This window comes from Peromyscus leucopus, chromosome 8a (assembly GCF_004664715.2).
Source record: "Peromyscus leucopus breed LL Stock chromosome 8a, UCI_PerLeu_2.1, whole genome shotgun sequence".
Classification (NCBI taxonomy): domain Eukaryota; kingdom Metazoa; phylum Chordata; class Mammalia; order Rodentia; family Cricetidae; genus Peromyscus; species Peromyscus leucopus.
In genome coordinates this window covers 57,370,707-57,391,394 of record NC_051085.1, presented here as the reverse complement: position 1 = coordinate 57,391,394, position 20,688 = coordinate 57,370,707, and positions in this window count along the sequence as shown.

Genomic DNA, 20,688 nt, shown 5'->3' with positions numbered 1-20,688 from the left:
TATGAAATATTGGTGACATAAATCAATATGTCAACTTTTGAATAGGCTAATAGTTATTAATGGTTGGACATAATGGATTTAGCCTCCTTTGAGGCTACAATATTTGTTTTGACTATTCTAGTTCAAATGTTTAATGCTGTGTGATATGTTCAATGTTTTATTTTCTTTAAATATCTTTACTTATTCATGTGATTAACTGCAATATAAAACATATCTAAGAATGGCCCCCAACACAGTGATCTGATTCTTCCCATTTTGCTTGATTGGAAGACTTTGGCATTTCCTCTTCTTCTTCTCCTTCCTCTACTGCTCTTTCTCCTTCCCCCTCTCTCCTTCTGATCCTATTTCCCCTTATGATATTTTCTTCCTTGTCTTTCTCTTTCTCCTCTTCCACACCATATTCTCTGTGCTCAGAATTATATTATTAGCTGCAAAGAAGGTTCAGAAAGTGAATGTTTCCTAACAGAAAATTTTAAGAAAGAATTAAGGGAAATAGTAATGGAAACACTGAGTGTGATGCTCAAGGAGAACTCATAATGTAATCATTTTTACTTCTCTTCATCCTGAATCAGAAGCCACATATGAATTTTGTTATAATTCCTACAACGAACAAGTAATCAGACAAGGTTTATAAGATTCTTAAAATGTAGACTCTAAAAATATCATTCTTTTGAAATAGTTGAAAAACTAAGTCCCAGGGAAAATCTCAAAGAAAGCAAATTGAAATTCTGTGATTGTTTAGAAAATCTTCCTTTATTTGTATTTACTTGGTGTGCATATTTACATTCTGTAGAGAAAGGGGACTGGCTAGAGAAACCCACCCTGACCCTGGAGCCCAGAATTAGGGAAGGATGGCTCAGATAATGCCAGTGAGAGAAACATAGTTTAGCTCAGATCAGAGCCATATTTGCCCCTGTCCAACTGACCTGTGAAACCAACCAATCACAGAGCAGAACAGCAGAATCCTGGCCCTAGGGCCCAGGACCAGGGAAAGAAACACTGTGCTTGGGACCTGAGCCAGAGAAATGAACCAAGGAAACATGCCCTGACTCTGAAACCAGTACCAAAGAAACACTCTTAGCCCCTAGAATCAGAGTCAGTGAATGAAATGTGCCCTGGCCTTAGAGGTAGTGTCAAAAAGCTAAGTAGGGCCAGTGAGAGAAACATAATTTAGCTCAGATCAGAACTGTCTCTGCCCCTGTCCAGTTGACTTGTGAAACCAACCAATCACAGAGCAGGATAGCAGAATCCTGGCCCTTGAGCCCAGGACCAGGGAAAGAAACACAGCCTGTGTTTGGGACCTGAGCCAGAGAAATGAACACAAACCCAGAACCCAGGAAATATGCCCTGACTCTAAAACTAGTACCAAAAAAAAACACTCTTGGCCCCTAGAATCAGAGTCAGTGAAAGAAATGTGCCCTGGCCTTAGAGGTAGTGTCAAATAGCCAAGAAAGGCCAGTGAAAGAAACACAGTTTGGCCCTGAAATCAGGGCCATCTCTGCCCCTTGCCCACAAAACTGGCCAATCCCTGGGCAGAAAATAAGCTAACCAATCACAGTTGACCCCGCCCCCTAGACATCCTATATAAACTGCCCTGCCCGGTCAGTTGTGAGCTGTTCTCTCCACCCTGCTAGAGGCAGCTACTCTCCTGGACTCCTCCTTCCCAAATAAACCCCTTTCTCAAAAGAGTTTTGAGTGAAACCTTCATTCACTGGTGCACAGAAGAACCTTGCTAAGACATCCCATAGTGGATTGAGCAAGGGGGAGCTGAACAGAAGAACCTTGCTAAGACATCCCATAGTGGACTGAGCAAGGGGGAGCTGGTAACACTGAGCCAGAGATTGTGATTCTCCAGGAGAGGAGCAAGATTGTTGTGTGCTGTGGGGAGAACATTCCCCATCACACCAGGTGTATCCTGACTTTCCTGAAGAGTCAGGATACCCTTCCTTGCTTGAAGCAGTTCCAGGCGTGACTCTTCTGAGAAGTCAGAAAAATTTCCTTTCCAAGGTTGGGCTGTTTCTTTGCAGTCCCAGCCATCACAGCTGTACTAAACATCTCCAGGTGTCCGGGACACCTTCAAGGCAGAGCTCTTCTTCTGAGTAGCTCGAGGTGTCTGGGATACCTCACCCTCTAGGGCTGAACCGTCTCCTTGCAGTTTCAGGCATCAATTTACTAACATTTTGGTGCTGAAACCGGGACACCAAACCCAGAGTTTTTGAAATTTACTAACACCTTCATAGGGATATCATAAAATTTAGCTAAACAATAAACCTCACTCCATAGAATTCACTATTTCTTATATAATTCTAAGTAATCTACTGTAGAGTACTGGAATTATTTCAACCTGTAAAGAAATGAAGAAGTAGGACATGGAACACTAAGAGTGAGGGACAACAATATTTGGGTACAAGGACACCTATGCAGCTGTGCTTTTTAGATGTGTAGCTTTTGACTAGGTAGCACATCACCTAATGTTGTATAAATTGCAAACTGCATAAGAAAGATCATTTATCTAGGTCCTGATGTGGAAGAACATCGAAAAACAAAAGAAGACAATTTGCTGTTAACATATATTTAATAATGTAAAATCTTTGGAAGTTCTGAGAATTGCCATTTCTCTTAACTATGCTTATAGCTTATAAGAAAATATTTGTTTATATTTCATGTATATGAGTTCTATGCATGTATACCTGCATGCCAGGAGAGGTCATCAGATCCTCTTATAAATGGTTGTGAGACACCATGTGGTAGCTGGGACTTGAACTCAGAACCTCTGGAAGAGTAGCCAGTACTCTTAACCCCTGAGCCATCTATGTGGTTGGTTGGGCTCATCAGGATTATGAACATGGGTTTTATTATAGTTGCAAAGTGGTTGGAGATAGTATAACTGAAAATGTTTGTCTGTGTTTGTTGGATTTTTTTACATTATGTGAACAAAGTACACTCATTAAAAATTTTAATTTTCTAAAAAAAAGAGCATTTCTTTGCAATATGCCATGTCTCTGGGGAAGCCATAAAGCTGGAGGAAGCCTACCAGAAGCAGTAGCCTGACCAGCAGCACTCAAAGATTACAAAATTACAAATGATGCTGAATTTCATTAAGTGTCTAGTATTTAGTAAACAAAGAATTATCATTCTTTCTCATCTATTACATTTCAGTTTTCTGTTGAATATTTTCTGGTATTTCTATATTTTTAAGGTGCCTCAGCTTGGTATAGTCAGGATATGCTCTTCTCCATTAATGATTTGTATGTTCTCCTCCAGTAATAAGAACAATACAATTCATCCAGACTAATATTAACCCCCTAAAACCACCCCTGACTCCTGATTCTTCTGCAAATTAAAATATTTTCTCTTCTGAACAAGTTTTATGTGTAATTCTCATTGTTCTTCATCTAGCTTGACTACATTTTCATCTATCGACATCTGCCTACACTTTTCAAATATGTCCTTTATCTGGGTATAATCATACCATATTTAATTTATCCTTCGAACTACTTCTAGTTCTTTTTTTCCTACAAAAAACAATATGATTGTCATATCCTCCTTCACCTAGACATAGTGAACATTTGTTTCCTCTATTTGAGAAGTCTAATGATTATTCTTAAGTACTCATTAATTTCTCTGTAATGAACAGGATTAGTCTCCAACCCCTTTTCTTGATCACATCACTTCCTATGAGCTACTATAAAACCAGTCACAATGAATTGTGACTATATGCCGTTACCACTTCTCCCACTTTCCTGAGAATGAGTTTCTTTTGTAAGAAGTTTTCTTTTTAGTCATGCTCATTATTCCAATGCCTAATTGCAGGATGAATGACCCCATAATTGGCTATCACATAGAGTGCTTGACTTGTTTGTTCTACTTTTGGTTCAGCACAGCCTTTTAATTTAATCAGCTAATTCCTGTTAAAATAGGTAAATAGAAGATGAAAGACACTATAGCAGGTAATTAAGTTAATCTTACTATGTCCCAGGATTCAGAGCAACAAAAAGCCATTTGTTCATTTCAATTTTGTTTTACTTTTTCATATACTTTATTTTCTGAGTACTTAAAACTAGAATTATTGAAGTCAAGATTGACTTCAATTATTGAAGTGAAGAATGATTGGTTGTTGTGAAATATATTGTTCCAACTCTCTTACATCATCTTAATAAGAAATATTTGCTTTGCTTTATTGTTGTTTTATATTAGCTTTTTTTATTCTTGAGAATTTATTATATTATATAATGAAGCATGATCATATCTATAGTGATTTACCTCCTTCAATTCTACCCATGATGGCTCCCTCCTAACTTCATATCCTCTTCACTTTTTGATAACCTATTAAGTCTAATTAATGTTACTCATATATGTGTGAGCATGGGTCTATCCAGTGGAGCATATGAAATCTACCAGTATCCACATATAAGTAACAAAGCAAATATCAGAATATTTCTCCATATCCTATCAGTTATTGATTACTGGTAGTTCCTGAATGACAAATAGGGCCAAGGGAGCATTTCTCCATCTATGCTGGGATTTTGGCTGAATTAGTCTTGGGTAGGTTATCACAGCTGGTATGAGTTTATGAGTATGATACTCATACCAATACCAACTGAAAACATTTGCATTTTACATTACTTACCATTAACTGGCTCTTACATTATTTCTGCCTCTTCTATGTTTCCTGAGGTTCAACACAGCCCAGTTACAAAATTGGTTATCCAATTGAACAACAGCAACAAAAATCTCAAAAGAAAACTTATGAATGGCTTGGAAACTCTATTTTTAAAAAGTACTCAAAATCCTTAGCTAGCAAGGAAATACAGATTAAAACTATTTTGAGATCCCATTTTTCAACAATCAGAATGCCCATCATCAGGAACATCAATGACAACCAATAAGTGGAAGGGGAAGTCATACATTTTAATGAAAATATATACTAGTGCAGCCAACTTGTATATTAGTCTGGACATTTATGAAAAAAATGAAATTGTCATATAGCCCAAATATACCATAAATGGGCATATATCCAAAGGTCTTTATATCTGACTATAGAAATACTTGCACATCTACATTCACTGTTCCTTTAATCACAGTAGCTAGGGGATGGAATGAACCTAGATGTCTGTTAGCAGATTCCTGGAGAAGTAAAATGTGGTACATATTTACAATGGGATATCACTCAGCTTAAAAAAATAAAATCATGAAATTTACAGATAAATGAAAAAACAGTAATACAATTCAAGCCCAGAAATATAAATGTCCCATGTTCTCTCATATGTGACTCTTAACCTCAAATCTTTTATGTTAAATTTGGAGCACAATGGAAGTAAGAAAATGGGAACATGGCCTTTGTAGGGGCATGTGAAGGGTAAGGCATAGAAGATTATAAATGCTATTAAAGTAGAAGGTTTAAATATTGAGGGTGGAAAGTCTCATTTGGGGAAGAGGATGAGCATATGGAGGAAATGGAAAGAGAAGCCAACCCAAAGAAAGAGTAAGTGAAAAGCCACGTGGAAGCCTGTTATGTAACAGAACAAGTTGTTTAAAGTAGAATTGGAGTGGTAATAGAATAAATGTGATAAAAAAAAAAAAAAACAGGGGTATATTCTGGGATAAGGAATAAAGTTTGAGTGGGGCTTGGATGGACATGGAGGAATAGGGAATAAGAGGGGCTAGTGAGTGAGTGAGCTAACCAAAATTAAAATGTATGAAGAGTCTTAGAGAAACCCATTAGTTCATAAGCTAATTTAAAAGTAAAAATTAAAGAAGAGTGTGAAAAGAATCACCTTGCATGGGAGGATAATACTGCTCACAGAAGACTTGGTTTATTAATGAAAATCAAATTGTAAGGAATGGGATACCTCCCTAATTACTGATTATGAAGACCTCAGAGGTCATGTAAACAACACAGGCTATTGTCGTTGCCCTTAGTTATCAACCATAACTACCTGGTAAGACATTTTGCTGAAGACATCACACACTTTGGGTACAGTACATAAAAGTGTCAGCCTCAAACAGGCCAGGAAACTTCTTCCCCTCTGGATAGTTTTTATGGAGAAAGAAAGTGCTATGCAAGTTGCTGGGAAGAAAAGACATCAATGATCATGTTTTGCTTTGATATTTATTCACTCTTCAGAATACAGAACAATGTTGCCCTCCTCTCTTCCACATTCTCTTTTGCTTTGTCATTAGTCATCAGAAGATTTTGTTCAAGGTCATGTGTTCTTGACCTTGGCACAGATTCTCTTTAGGCTTCAGATAAGGTGTTTTAAATAGTCTCTCAGCTTCTGGTAGATTATTTACACTTCCCACTCATTCTTTGCTAATCCATATTTTGATGTAGATCCCCTTTTTAAAGTGAGTTAGCACATAGTCTGTGTTTCTTAGCTTTCTAATTCTCAGCAGAAAGTGTGACTTAATCATGGACCGATCACTAATATGTAATGGTTTGCATAATTCCTGATTCACTTCCTGCCTTTCATGTATAACTCATTAGATATTCTTTCCATATGGATTCTAAATTTATGTAATCTAAGAAGCATTTACTGCCTGAAAAATATTTCCTTCATATCTTTCCACAATAAAGAACATCTATAAGTGTTGATGTGTATAATTAAATTTCTATTGAACTACCATCAGTAATGACTTTGAGTATTCTTATTTAAAGTTGATAATTTTAGCATCATGCATTTCTGGATATCAGATGAGTATTGCAGCAATCACCAATCTCAAATCATAGTATGTCACCCTCTAAGAACAGAAAGTAGAGAACTGTGGAAGGAATAGAATCAATTAATGAATCAATCAAGACAAGCAAACAAGGATTTACCAGCTATTTTTTAATGTATATTATTGCTTTATATATGCAATATATGAAGTGTTAATTGTTGTCATGGCTATAATTGTAAACATTATCTTAAGAGTTTGCTTTCCTCCTTACTTTTAATAAATGCTCAAGCTTTTGTATAGTATGTGTTTTTATAACTTGATGCTTATAACTACTATATAGTACACCATGATGGACAGTCACCATTTTCTCCCTGTCTTTTGTCTTAGGATGGCAACTCAAAATGCTTCTAACATGTCAACATTATCTACTCAGGGTGTGCAGCCATTGCAACTATTAATCTTGACTTCAACAATGTTAGAAAATAAAATTTCTCTGTGTGTTTTTACATAAAAATAGTCATTGAGATCACTGTTTCTATCTAGGCACTCTTAATACACAGAAGTGGGTAAATATTTTCTGATAGACTTCTCTGTTTATTGTTGGATATCTGTCAGCATGCCTACTTTTACCCACCAGAAGCAAGTAGCAACCCCAGTAGCAATAATAATTTGGCAATCAAAGACACCTCTAAATATTGTCCAAAGTTCCTGAGTGTGCTATATGTACCACTGATTGAACAGCTGATGTAAGTTCTCTAAACCTTTGTTTTTTGTATTACTTATATAAATGTGATATTTTTAATGGTCAACTACAGCCTGGGATATAGTCGCACTAAATCCTGTCTTCTGTTTCTACTTGGTCATTGCAATTGTTCACAATGCCAACTCCACTTGTTTCTTGACACACGTCCCACTCCTACTATTTACTTGATAGAGTTTTTACATAGATACCTGGAAAGAGAATTTTTTGACTTTTTTTCCAAGACATTTGATGGTGACTAGATGTCCATATCTTCTTTTCATGTAATAATATTCTTTAAAAAAAAAAAAAAACACTCTGTCAGGCCCAACGTTCATCTTTACTGTTTTCATGCTAAACTAAAAATGTCAATGAAATAATTTCATGCTTTTAGGTATGATCTTGATTTTATTCTTTTTATTATTCATTTTTTAAAATTTATTTTACATACTGATAACAGTTTCCCCTACCTCCCCTCCTCCTGTTCCCTCCCACCACCACCTTTCTATACCCCCTATCCACTCCTCAGAAAGGGTAAGGCCTCCCATGGAAGTCAACAGTGCATGGGATATCAAGTCGAGGCAGGACTAAGTTCCTCTCCCCTGCATCAAGGCTGAGTGAGGCATCCCACCATAAAGAATAGGTTCCAAACAGTCAGCTTATGTGTAGGGGACAAATCCTGTTCCCACTTCTAGGGGCACCACAAACAGACCAAGCTACACAACTGTCACCCACACGCAGAGGGTCTAGGTCAGTCTCATGCAGGTTCCCTAGCCATTGCTCTAGGGTCTGTGAGCTCCCATGAGCTTGGGTCAGCTGTCTCTGTGGGTTTCCCCATCATGATCTTGACCTCTCTGGCTTCTACAATTTTTGGGCAGAGTTCAGGGAGTACTGTTGAAGAGAGGGGGGAAGGACTGATGATCTTGATTTTAAATGCCAATTGTTTCATTGTCTGGTTTATGCTACCTTTGTGTTTAAAATGAAACCTCATTGAGAAGTTCAAGCTTTTAACACTCAGCAAGAAGCAGACTCTTAAGGAAAACAATCCAGTCGTTAACTGATCCCTCCTCTTTACTTACCATCAAATATGCACCAGAAAGGTGCGTATTTATGGTCCAAATTAACATTTTATCTCAGTATCTCCTAAATTACATGACTGTACATTAAACATGCTTTTAGATGATCTAAAATCATGTAACAGTAACATTCAGAATAAGTGCTTCTGAATGGACAGGCAAAATGATAGAGTTTCATAACTTATTTATCTTATATGCATTTGGCCAAAACTCAAAATTTGTTTCTAACCTGGTACAAAGTACTTTCCTTATTTTGTTTTTATCTTTTGTCGTTGTTGGTGGTTTGTTTGAAATGGGCTCTCACTATGTATTTCAGGCTGGCCTCACATGCACGATATCCCACCTCAGATCCCTACTGATGTAATTACAGGAATGAACTACAACATCTAGCTAAAATTACTTTTTTAAAAAAAAAAAGATCAAATAAAGCTGACAAAACTCGAAGATACTAAAGAATTATTTAATGACAACAGAATTCTTACTTTTTGACTCCTTTCATTTGCAATCATGTACTGGTAGTGATAGTGATATAGAGAAATTCATTTGGACAAGTAACTGACAATATCTGGTGTTGCTGATTACAGGTCAGGCTATGAGACTCAAGAATACATATTGCCCATGAAGATAAAGACAAAGGGCATTCACGAGAAAATGTTGCAGTGGATCCATATTGTACTAGACTCTGGACCAGGTAATGCCTCAGAGGAACACCCTTCACTGGTTTCCCATTTCACGAAGAAATGGACTCATTGTGATGTACAAGCATGACCTGATTAGTCTGTACTATCTGAATTCATTTACAATCATTTCCAGCACTTCCGTCTTTCCACACTAGTCTTATTACTAATCTTTGAATTATCCACAGTAGATTTTTCTTGAGCTAATTTTTTTCTTCTGAGGATACACTACTTCCCTACTATATGACAAATGAATATTTGTTCAATAATAAATATAGTTTTCTGTATTTTCTCACATTTCTCTTATCTCTGTTAGCATTTTGATGGATAATAATGAAGTCTATTCATCTATTATGTGACTTATAACACTGAACAAAAGCTCAGTTGGTTGCTTGTTAATAGCTATATCTCAGTCTTCTCCAAGATAAATAACTGAATATAAAATGAATATCTGTGTAAGACTAATAAGAGGTCAGTATGCAATGACATATTTTACAGTATTAAATGTAATGAAAACATAAAATGTAGGCAGCCATTCTTGTCCTCATATTCTCCATGTGCAGATTCAACTAACCAGAAAAGAAAAATAGTGTCTGCATTGAATATGTACACACTATTTTCTTGTTATTCTCTACACAATATTTTTGTATATGAAGATGTTCACCAAAGTACATAAAATAACAAATGTTCAAATAGCACTAATATTGTTCAAAGGCATTATAAGTGACTTAGAGATCATTTAAAATATGTGAGAAGATTTGCATAGATAACATTCAAACCCTACATCATATTTATAAAACACATGGATATCTATGCATTATGGTATCCATAAAAGAATCTAGAATCAATCTTTCAGGCTTTGGAGGGAGTTTTGTATTCATTTTACTTTATGCCTACTCTATTTTCAGATAAAATGAAAGTTCCTTATGAAAGGCAAAGGAACCATTGAATTAAAATTAAGAATCTTACTTTACTCTTAGCTCTATGAATACTTATTAACCTCTTTCTTAACTAATTTCAAAGATAACTGTTTTTAGAATTAGTACTATGAAAAGAAATAGAAACATAACAGTTAAAGTTGAAGTCTATAACATGATTATGACTTTTATTTTTCCTTTAATGTTTCCAGAATATTGATAGATCACTGAGAAGCAAGTCAAATTATTACTTGGGTTTATTGTTTTCATCCATGCTTAACTCTGCTAATATTATTTAATATATAAAGTATAGGAACACAGTCCAGGCATAGAGTCATGTGAGGAGAATCCTGAGTATTTGTGAGAAAACTACAAGAAAATAAAACAAGAGTCTTGTGACCTCAGTTTCTTCAAAACATGGAAATTGTTCTTGTAATGTGTTTCCAGGCTCCTCCCAAGTGTAGTTGATAGGCATATATTTATATCACATTACTCATATTGCTTGCTGTTTTTATTCAATTAAATGTTTAAACTATCTATGGAAAAGAGCTTTTGCAATGTGTATTTTGTTCTTGTGATTGTATGCAGATTGAACTCATAGTCATGTGATCTTTTCTTAATCCTCTGATAAGTTGCCTGAAGCTCTGAATAAAGTCAGCTTTTGCATGAGACTTTAGTACACCTCATTTATTGGTTCCATTCTTCCAGGTCCCACCACCTCTAGAGCAATGACAATGAAGACACTGTGATCTTAATTTTTACTATAATCAGAAAGTATAATACTAATAATATACTTCAGATTCCCACAGTGTTGCCCATGCTCTCCTCCCCCCCACCTCTCACTTCTTCCCTTCTTTGCTTGGTCCCTCCCTCCCAGATATGCAGACATATCTGTGAGATGGAGAAAATATCTTCCAAATAAGTGTGCATCCAATTTGAACATTTTCCTTAATGAGGATGACACACAGTTCACAATCATTTATCATGTTTCCATTTCATATGTGTAAATAGATTCAAGATTAAAAGAAATAGGAGGAAGTTGATAACCATAGGATTAATTATATTAGTTATATATTTTGCCTGAATGTAACTCTGACACCTTTGTATAGGTAGGATGTTGTCTTTTTGTCGGAAATTATCCCACTATCTGTTTGTAAGAGATTTGGAACAAATTTATCTACTGTTAAAATTCTGGTTTATTTGGCTGACAGTCATGGCAGATAATATTTAATCTACAGTACTAATTGGGAGGATTACCAATGGGAAACAAATTTAAAGTTCTTAACAAAGTCATTGGCACATATTGAAGAATTAAAAACTCTAGACTAGGCAAGATAACACCACCTGCTGTGCATATAATGACAGATTCCAAGCCAGATGGGCAGCACTCCACAGAGGAAATTTTATGTATGTTCAGTCTCCTTAGAAACCAAGCCTTTATTGACTTTGTGTGATTGAGTTCAAGTCCCATGCCTCACTTTTAACTAGTGCTCATTAGTTGCTGATTACTATTGAGTACTACTTAGCTGTCCAAAATGAATATCATGGTGGGGGATGGAAAAGTGGGTCATTCCCTTTTCTCTTTGTCTCAGGGAGTTTATTATTTCTTTTCTTTATTTTCACTCTTTTATTTTAATTATTTGAGCAGTTTATTTAACCGTGATAAACCCCCTTTTGTAATTGTATATTCCAGGGGTGTTTGCTTAGTATGTAGCATTTGTTATTGAAAATATTTTTTCCATACAGTATATGTGGATCATGGTTTCCCCTCCCCCAGTTCCCCCCAGATCCTCCACACTGCTCCACCCATTCAATTCCATGCCTTCTTTACAGCCTGATGATTTGTATGTTTTCCCATGAAGAATTCCTGTTTTTTCAACAATTCTGACTTCAGAAATCCGAACACCGCCCCACTCCTGGCTTGTCTTCTCTTGGCCAAACTGTTTTTTCTCCAGTGTCCTGGCCTGTCTTGGAGCACTGTAGTGGTGCCTATTTCCTTGGGATCTTATTGTTCTAAAAAGCCCACCAGAGCCCTTTAGACTTTGAAACAGGAAGGAAATAGCTCGGTAATAATTTATTTATAACACAGTTCTGTAGTTATGCTTCTCTATGATCCACAGAAAAAGAAAACAGTTCAGTTTCTCTGTAAAATCTAGTGAGGTAGAAGGTGAGGTACTGAAAACACATTGAATCAATTTCACAAAAAGCCTGATCTAGAATGTATTTCTATCTGCTCCCCAACCTCTGTTTTCTTCCCATAAGAGATAGATGAGAATCTGAAAAGTACAGCTACTTTAGCAAATGCACTTCAAAGACAGCTTTTGAACTCATGTGGTGCTGTGTGTGTGTGGTGGTGGAATACACCTGCGGTTCCAAAACTTGGAGAATAAAGCAAAAGGATAGCCTGCCTGTGCTAGAGTTTAAGGACAGCATGGGAGCATAGCAAGACTTGTAGCATGGTAGCTTGTCTAATAGCTATATGTACCCTATAAAATTAGTAGAAGCAGTTAACCTGTCAGGCATACAAACACCAATGCAAAGGAACAAGAAACGTGGGAGAAAGAAGGTATTATAATTCCTCAAGAGAAACATGATACCCATGCAGCACTGCATCCCAAAGAAAATTAAATTGTATAATGACTTTAAGAAAACAATGGAATGTAATAAAATGAAACACCAATGGACAATTCAATGAGTATAATGACAACTCATAACACAAATGAGAACTCTATCAAAGATGCAGATTATAAAAAGTGAGCCAAATATAAACTTGTGTCAAAAACTTAGCATATGAAATAAAAAATATATAGTGCAGTGGCTGGGAGCTGACTCAGCATAAGAAGATCAGAGTTCCAATCCCCAGCACCCATGTAATACTGAATATGGTTGCCAACCTGTAATTCCAGCCCCTAAAGACAGAGACATGAGATTCCCAGAGAACACTAGCCAGAGAAGCTATGCTATGATCTCTGGATATGAATGAGAGAACCATCAAAAATGTGGCGAGATAAGGAAGAAAGCTACTAAGAAAGATTGCTGAGGTCATACCACACATCTATACCTATAAAGAGAAGAAAAAGAAAGAATGTGGTGCAAGGCCACAGCAACACTATAGCTTCTCTTTGGAATGACTTTTCTCACTGTATATAAATTCATCGAGGTGTATAGCCATTGGGCATAGCTACTTTAGATGTGTGATATTTAAATATATTAGCAAGCTTTTTATGATAAAGTTTATAAATTTAAAAATCAAATTAAGAAAATAGATTTTATCAGCCACAATAAATAATCTCCAAGCTTGAAGACAGATCTTTTGAAATAACCCAGGCAGACTGAAGAAAATGTAATGACAAAAAGATATATTGTTAGGGATAGGAGAGGATGGGAGGGGAAGAAGGGGAGGGAGAAATCGCTAAGAATGGAGAATACCTTTGAAACTTATGCCATATCATTCAAATGTGATTTTTGCTGCTTCTAATGGGAAAGAGGAGTCACAGGAACAGCTTATGTTAGTTATTTTTACATTGTTGGGCAAACTAAACAACTAAAGACAGGGAAAGTTTATTTTTTGCCCAGAGTTCCAGAGAGATTTCAGCTCTTGGTGGTGGGAAAGATATGGCAAAGGTGATGGATCACAGTAGTGGAATCATATGGCAGAGTTTCCTCACATGCCTGTGACCCAGGAAACAGAAGACACCATGAGAACCAGTAAGTATAGCCCTCAAAGGCCCAACCTTGTGCCTTACTTCTACCCTCCAGGATTCCCAAAATTGCCAAAATAATGGAGCTTCAGAATATGTGTTTCAGAATAGTACCAAAAGCTGGGAGTGAAGAATTCAAAACATGGAAAAATTCTGGAGTCAATCCATAATGCAAGAGAATCCTTAGAGGAGTCAGAGGAGGGTCCAGGTACATACAAAAGAGAACCCCTGTTAGATTATTAGTAGATTTAATAGAAGAAATTTTAGAGTGAAGGAAAGAATGTGATAACATATCCACTTTCCTGAAACAAAGAACTGCGAACACAAAGTACTAAATTCAGATAGGTTATCTTTCAAAAAATGTCATAAAAATATGTTCTTTTCAACTCAAGCCAAAACTGAAGCCTCCCAAGAAACAGAATGGAATCCTATACCAGAAACAAATTTGATAACTACCATCTTAAAGCATACAATGATAAAAATGTAAGCCAGATGCACAAAATAAAAGCAGAAGGAAATAGAGCTCCACTAATACAGAAGTCAGTTTTTACATTTTACATTTCCTTGAAAGGAAACAGATTAAATTTCTTAGTTAAAAGGTATAGACTGGGAAAATGGAATTTAAAAATAAACAGGTATATGCTGCCTAGAGAATCAGAGAAAACATCTGTAAACTGGTAGTCAAACAAGGCTATAATTTCCAGAATAAAAAAAAAAAACTTAGAAAAAGAATTTATAAATGGCTAACATATATTTGAAAATTTGTTGAATAGCACAATTGATCAGAAAAGGTGAAGTCACAATAACAAATCATCTGGTCCCAACTATATCTGTTATTAAAATAAAAGAAGTAACAAAAGCTGATGAGGATGCAGATGGAGAGAGAGAAAAACTGTGATCCACTGTTTATTAGTAGGAATGTATAGTTATTATACTGGCTCCTCAGTTACTACAGGTTGAAATGCCATATGATCCTGCATTAACTACCTGGTATGTATCCAGAGCAACTAAAATCAGCATGCTGAAGAGACATTTGGATGTTCATTTTTGTTATACAATAACCAAAATATGGAATCAACTTAAATTCTGCTGGCAGATGATTGAAGAACATGCATTATAAATGCACAATGGAATAAGAAAATTCTGTAATTTGTATCAACATGAAAGGAACTGAGGATATCATGTTAATTAAAATAAATCATTCACAAAAATGACAGATACCACACATTTTCATTTATGTGGAAGCCAAAATATGCTAGAGAATAATGGTTAGCAGTCTGGAAGAGGGTTGGGGAATAGAGAAGATGGTTAGTGACAGGCTGTGGCTGGATTGGAGGAAAATCTTCCAGTGTTCTCCTGCAAAGGATGACTATGGTGGACAATGGCAATTGAATATTTTAAGCAGCTAATGGTCTGTTTACTGCACTAAACACAGTGGGGCCTGGGAGAATAGAGTCAATAAATAAAGTGGACTAAAGCCTTGTGCACTAGTCTGTTTTATTCAGGGTTTCATACAATTTATACTCTGAGAGTTAAGAAGAGTCATGCGAGGAACTATACAACCACAAGGATAAGCTGAATGTGGGAAAAACATGTTTTTTTCTATAGAGTTATATAAACTAATAATAGCCAGTTGTAATGATAAATCTGAAATAAACTCACCCCTATCTGCTACATCTGGGAGGAGCATGACAGCATAATTCAAGAACAATTCCATGTTTTTGAAGAAACTGAGGTCACAAGACTCTGGTCTTGTTTTCTTGGAGTTTTCTCATAAGCACTCGGAATTTTTCCTCACACAACTCTTTATGGACCATTTCCAACAACAGAGGACTTGAAATTAATAAACAGAAAAAAATGATAAATACCTGATTTGATAGATTTTCATTTATCCATTATACATTGAATATATGCATTGAAATGTTATACTGTATTCCATAAGCACCTAGAATTGCTGTATGAATTAAAAATAAAGTTATATTTAAGGATACAAATTAACAACATAGATTTTTATGTTACACATTTCTACAATAATACAATAAAAATTTAAAAATATATGCTTACTTAATATAGAAAAAATTCAATAATACCTTAATTCTGACTGGTACGGAAGAGGCAAAGGAAGAGTCTTGGTGACAAAGCCAACATGGAAAGAGATAAAATCATATATTAATGGGTTATGTCTAAGAACAAATTTTATTTTTGTCAGGGAGGGGACACCTTAAAGGGGAAGGAAATGATTTACTATTATCTGTCACTCTGGGGCTGAAATTGGTTTCAGCCATTCGCCTGTTATTGCTCTGTCCTGAGAAGCCTTTATTTAGCTTCCCATTTGGGGATTTAAAACCTTCTTTCATTTAAAACTGACAAGGAAAGTATATTAGTTCATGAAAGAATAATACCCTCCATCTCATCTCTCAAGGACTTTTCTTCCTGCGTGTTCCAGAAACTGGGCTGATGTGCAGCTTCTCTTTCTATTTAAGAACAAGAGGAAAGCTCCAGGACAAGTTTGCTTATGTGATCACAGGTGATTTTGCTCCATATGTTCCTTTCTGAACAGGCTCTTGTGGTTGTACACAGCTCCTTTCCAGATTGGGATTCAATGTGAGTCCTGCTTTATAATGTGTCTGAAAATGCTGTGGACTCAAATGCTAGTTGAATTAAAGAAGGAAAATCTTATTGTATGATTTACACAGCTGTTTCTGAGCCCAGATTCTTATAAAAGGTACCTTGGTGGCATTTTCTTACCACAAGATTGACAGACTGCAGAAAGCTAAACATTTTCTTTTCTAAAGAACTAGTGCAAAGCAGATCTATTTTCAAGACCAGTTTGTCCTTAGTAAAAGTTTGAAACCGCTGAGTTGAATCATGGCCATAAAGCAAAGAAAACCTCCCAATGTCTTAATTCATAGCGGATGTTTAAGCAGCTGTAACAGAAAAGAGTGTCTTCTGGCCTTCCAAGTCACCCCCACCCAAATCCTTTTTTTTTTTTCTCAGAAATTTCACAATGGTCATTTCCTCTTCATCTCCAAACAAATGTTTAGCTTGAGACTTTTTCGCAAAATGTCATATATTCTTACGGATGACTTAGCTGCAGATGGTGTGCCTTGGTAGTATTCTTTTGTTTGAAACAATGTGGAAAAGAAATATCAGGCAATAGTATGACAGGAGCTTCAGCTAAGATTTCTTGAGGAAAACACATATGCACATGCTTCTCTGAAAGCTGACATCATTGAGATTTAGCAGTTGCTGTGTTGTTTAAGTAGCCCTTGCAATTTTCATGATTTTCCTGCATTCCTCAGCAGGTTTCATTACCCATGTGACAGCTAGATTTCCAAGGGATGAAGTATCACCTGCTCTCAAGAGAGAAGGCAGATAATATAACAGAGTCTAGGATGTGAGCAAGACTGTGGGAACATGAGCCCCATGTGGATTGTGGGAAACCAGCAAACATTTCTTTGATATTATTCAAACTCTAAATCTGAAGAGAAATACCACACATCTTCCCATTACCATCTAAATAAATAAAAGTATATATAAGCCGGGCGGTGGTGGCGTACGCCTTTAATCCCAGCACTTGGGAGGCAGAGCCAGGCGGATCTCTGTGAGTTCGAGGCCAGCCTGGGCTACCAAGTGAGTTCCAGGAAAGGCGCAAAGCTACACAGAGAAACCCTGTCTCGAAAAACAAAAAAAAAAAAAAGTATATACAACACACACACACACACACACACACACACACACACACACACACACACACACACACACAAGTGTGGGTTGAGTATGTGATGGTTCTGATAACACATTTATATTTCTTTCCCACAAACAGATCTTATTGCTAAATATTACATGGTCTGAGAAACCCACAATTTTTGTTCCTACTCAACTGAAGAATTTGTTGGCAAAAACATAAAAATGTATTTCTTAAAATTATTTAAGCATAAGTTAGTTTCTTTTTTCCTGCTGCCTTAAAGATAAACTAGTTAGTAATTTAGAACAATCCTCTCAGTTTCTTTAAGATTTAACTTTCTTTACTATACAAAAGAAATGTCCAAAAGATGAATTTTAATATCTAGAGAAAGATTCTTTCTTCCTCTCCTGAGTAATAAATTCAGGTGGATCAAACAAACACAAAAACAAATAGAAGTTTCAACTTGGCATTATTGGTCACTGGAACTTTGTTAACTCCAAAGAGACTAGAAAGTGAGGCAGGGGTGTAGAACATTAAAACAAAGAGAATTTACTGCTGAGACTAGAGAAAGGGGCAGGAAGTAACTATAATATAATGAAAAGTACTTTTGAAAACCCACATAAAACTCCATTTCATTATTCTGCAGTCATAGGTATATGAAAAGTAAAATTTCTGTGGCCTTTGAGAGGAAATAGGTTCCAGGGAATGTCAATTCAAGGTTAATAAACTGTAAGTTGTTGTTGTCACAGGTGACTTCCTTCCCATAATCCCTTATCCTCTATCTCCTTGAATTCCTAGACCTAAGACTTATAAGGTGGCAGCTCAAATATGCAACTCAAGCTCTTTTCTCTTAAGACTCTAGAACCACAGGGATTTGACATCCCCTCTTAAAGACGATGATCACCAGACAAGGTGAACCGACTAACTGCTGTATTCCACTTAACTCAGCATCCCCTCCTGTGAGTCCTTTGAAAGTGGCATTCATCTCTCATTAATTTTAGAGAAAAAACATCAATAATCCCTGTGTATTATGTCTTTAAGTGTGTATGATTTCTTGGCTTTAGAAAAGAATCTAAAGAGCTTCAAAGAAAAAGCACACTTGTTCACAATATGCTTAAATACAAAAATACACAGCTTCCTAATTTTTGTTGTGTTTGACCTTTTAGATGTTAGTTAAAACTCCAGTCAATAAGAAAGCAAGTAATAAATATCAAGTGGCAATAGTTCACTTAGTTTTTTTTTTCTTCAGATCTTCTTCCAGTTGCTTAGAGATTACAAAATGTCCACTATTTCCAACAATATGATATCTTCATTTATGAAACAATTGTTCAAGGCCAAATTTTGGACTAGACACTGTTGATTCAGACATAATTGAAACACAACTGCTGTGTCTCAAGAGTGTTGTGTGTTGAGCTGGGGAACTCCACATCACTTCCTTTCACCCAGATGTTTAGGTAATAGTCCTTTGAGATGGCTGAACTGACTTTGGAGCTATTGCTCCTCAATATGGTTCTCATATTCAAACAGTCTGGAGTGTAGGCTCTACATTTGAGATTTGTGTTGTGACAAGAGAAGATGCAATGAGTCAGTCATTCTGAAAGTTCAAGAAAAACAATTGATCTCTGTAGCAGGAATCTTAGAGGTCTTATTAATAAAATCAAACCTGGAGCCAGTTATTGGGGTGAATGCTGAATGATCATAGAAACAAAACAGGCCATATCCAATCTCACCTCACCAATTCCTCAGCTGATCCTGTTTCCTCAAGACTCGAAGCTTCTGAGTCCTCATCCAAATGGATTTCAGCTGAACTGCTTCTCGAAAGCCTGAATGCTTAACCAGCCCTAGTTCCTGGTCCTCATGCCTTAAATACTTTTCTGTTTTCTGCCATCACTTTCTGGGATTAAAGGCGTGTGTCACCATGCCTGGCTGTTTCCAAAGTGGCCTTGAACTCACAGAGATCCAGACAGATTTCTGCCTCTGGAAGGCTAGGATTAAAGGTGTGAGTGCCACCATTTTCTAGCCTCTGTATCTAGTGGCTATTCTGTTCTCTGACCCCAGATAAGTTTATTAGGGTGCACAATATTTTGGGGAACACAATACCACCACAGATCTCTTTCTAGAATTTCTTCAAACCATGACTTCCTACCTACAGTGCTAGTTAGTATAGATTCCTTACTTCTTAGCTATCTCCCTTTTTCACCTGCCTCTCCAATCCCCATACTATCCTGGTCCAGGAAGCCAGGGCCTACCTAGGCTTAGTGTGCTATGCCCTGTGAAGCTTGAGCCTTCACTAGAGAAGCTCTGTCCAATTCTGTCACCTAAGACTCTTGACTTTAGCCACCAATATCATCTTCCTTTTCTATTTTTCCCATGCCGAGAGAGAGAGAGAGAGAGAGAGAGAGAGAGAGAGAGAGAGAGAGAGAGAGGATATGTGTATGTATACCAAAGGTATTCTCTCAAATCTTCACAAGTCTCTCAATTGTAAATAAAAAAGGACCAGCAGCCTCTGGTAGCTAAAAGCAATCCTTCTGTCTGAGTATGGATCTGTGTCTTCTGCTATATTCTGTTTTCAAATAACATAGAATCTCAGCCTCCCATAGTGATGGGTGTTTGTAGCACACTTTCAGTGAGTCACTCTACACAGGGAGGCTTCGTAGTGAATAACATGGTGTCATTCAGAGTTGACTTCAGCTCACATCCACAGTGACCTTGTAAAAGTCTCATTTGGAGCTTTTTTATCATTAAAGTGAGAAAGTGGAACCAGATAATTTGAAAGTTCTTATTTTATAACTATATGGCTCCTTCTGGGAAAACCACCTTCTCTGTTTCAGACTTAGCACCCCATTTGTTTTATTTGGTCATCCTAGCTTCCCTATATCTTTATTTATCTGAATAAGTAAGTCATCTTTCCTCAAGGCTGCAAGGTTTTTCACTCAAATCTCTAAAGACTGATTAAAGTATCCTGAAGTGAACACAAGCATCGGCCAGCATTTATAAGTCCCTGGCAACACGAAACAGATGGCTAAAGGAATCGAGTGCATTATCTCATAGGCTTAGCTAATCTCAAAGTTATGGGCCTTTCTGGATGTGAGAGCTGAATACAGAGGAAGCTGTGGAGTGACAAATTAAAGCTGATAAGATTGCTTTTTGCTTCGTCCTCCAAATACCCATAAAGCTTGAGCTTCGCTTCGCAGTAAGTAGAGTCATTAGAGTTATTGGGAAGAGAGGCT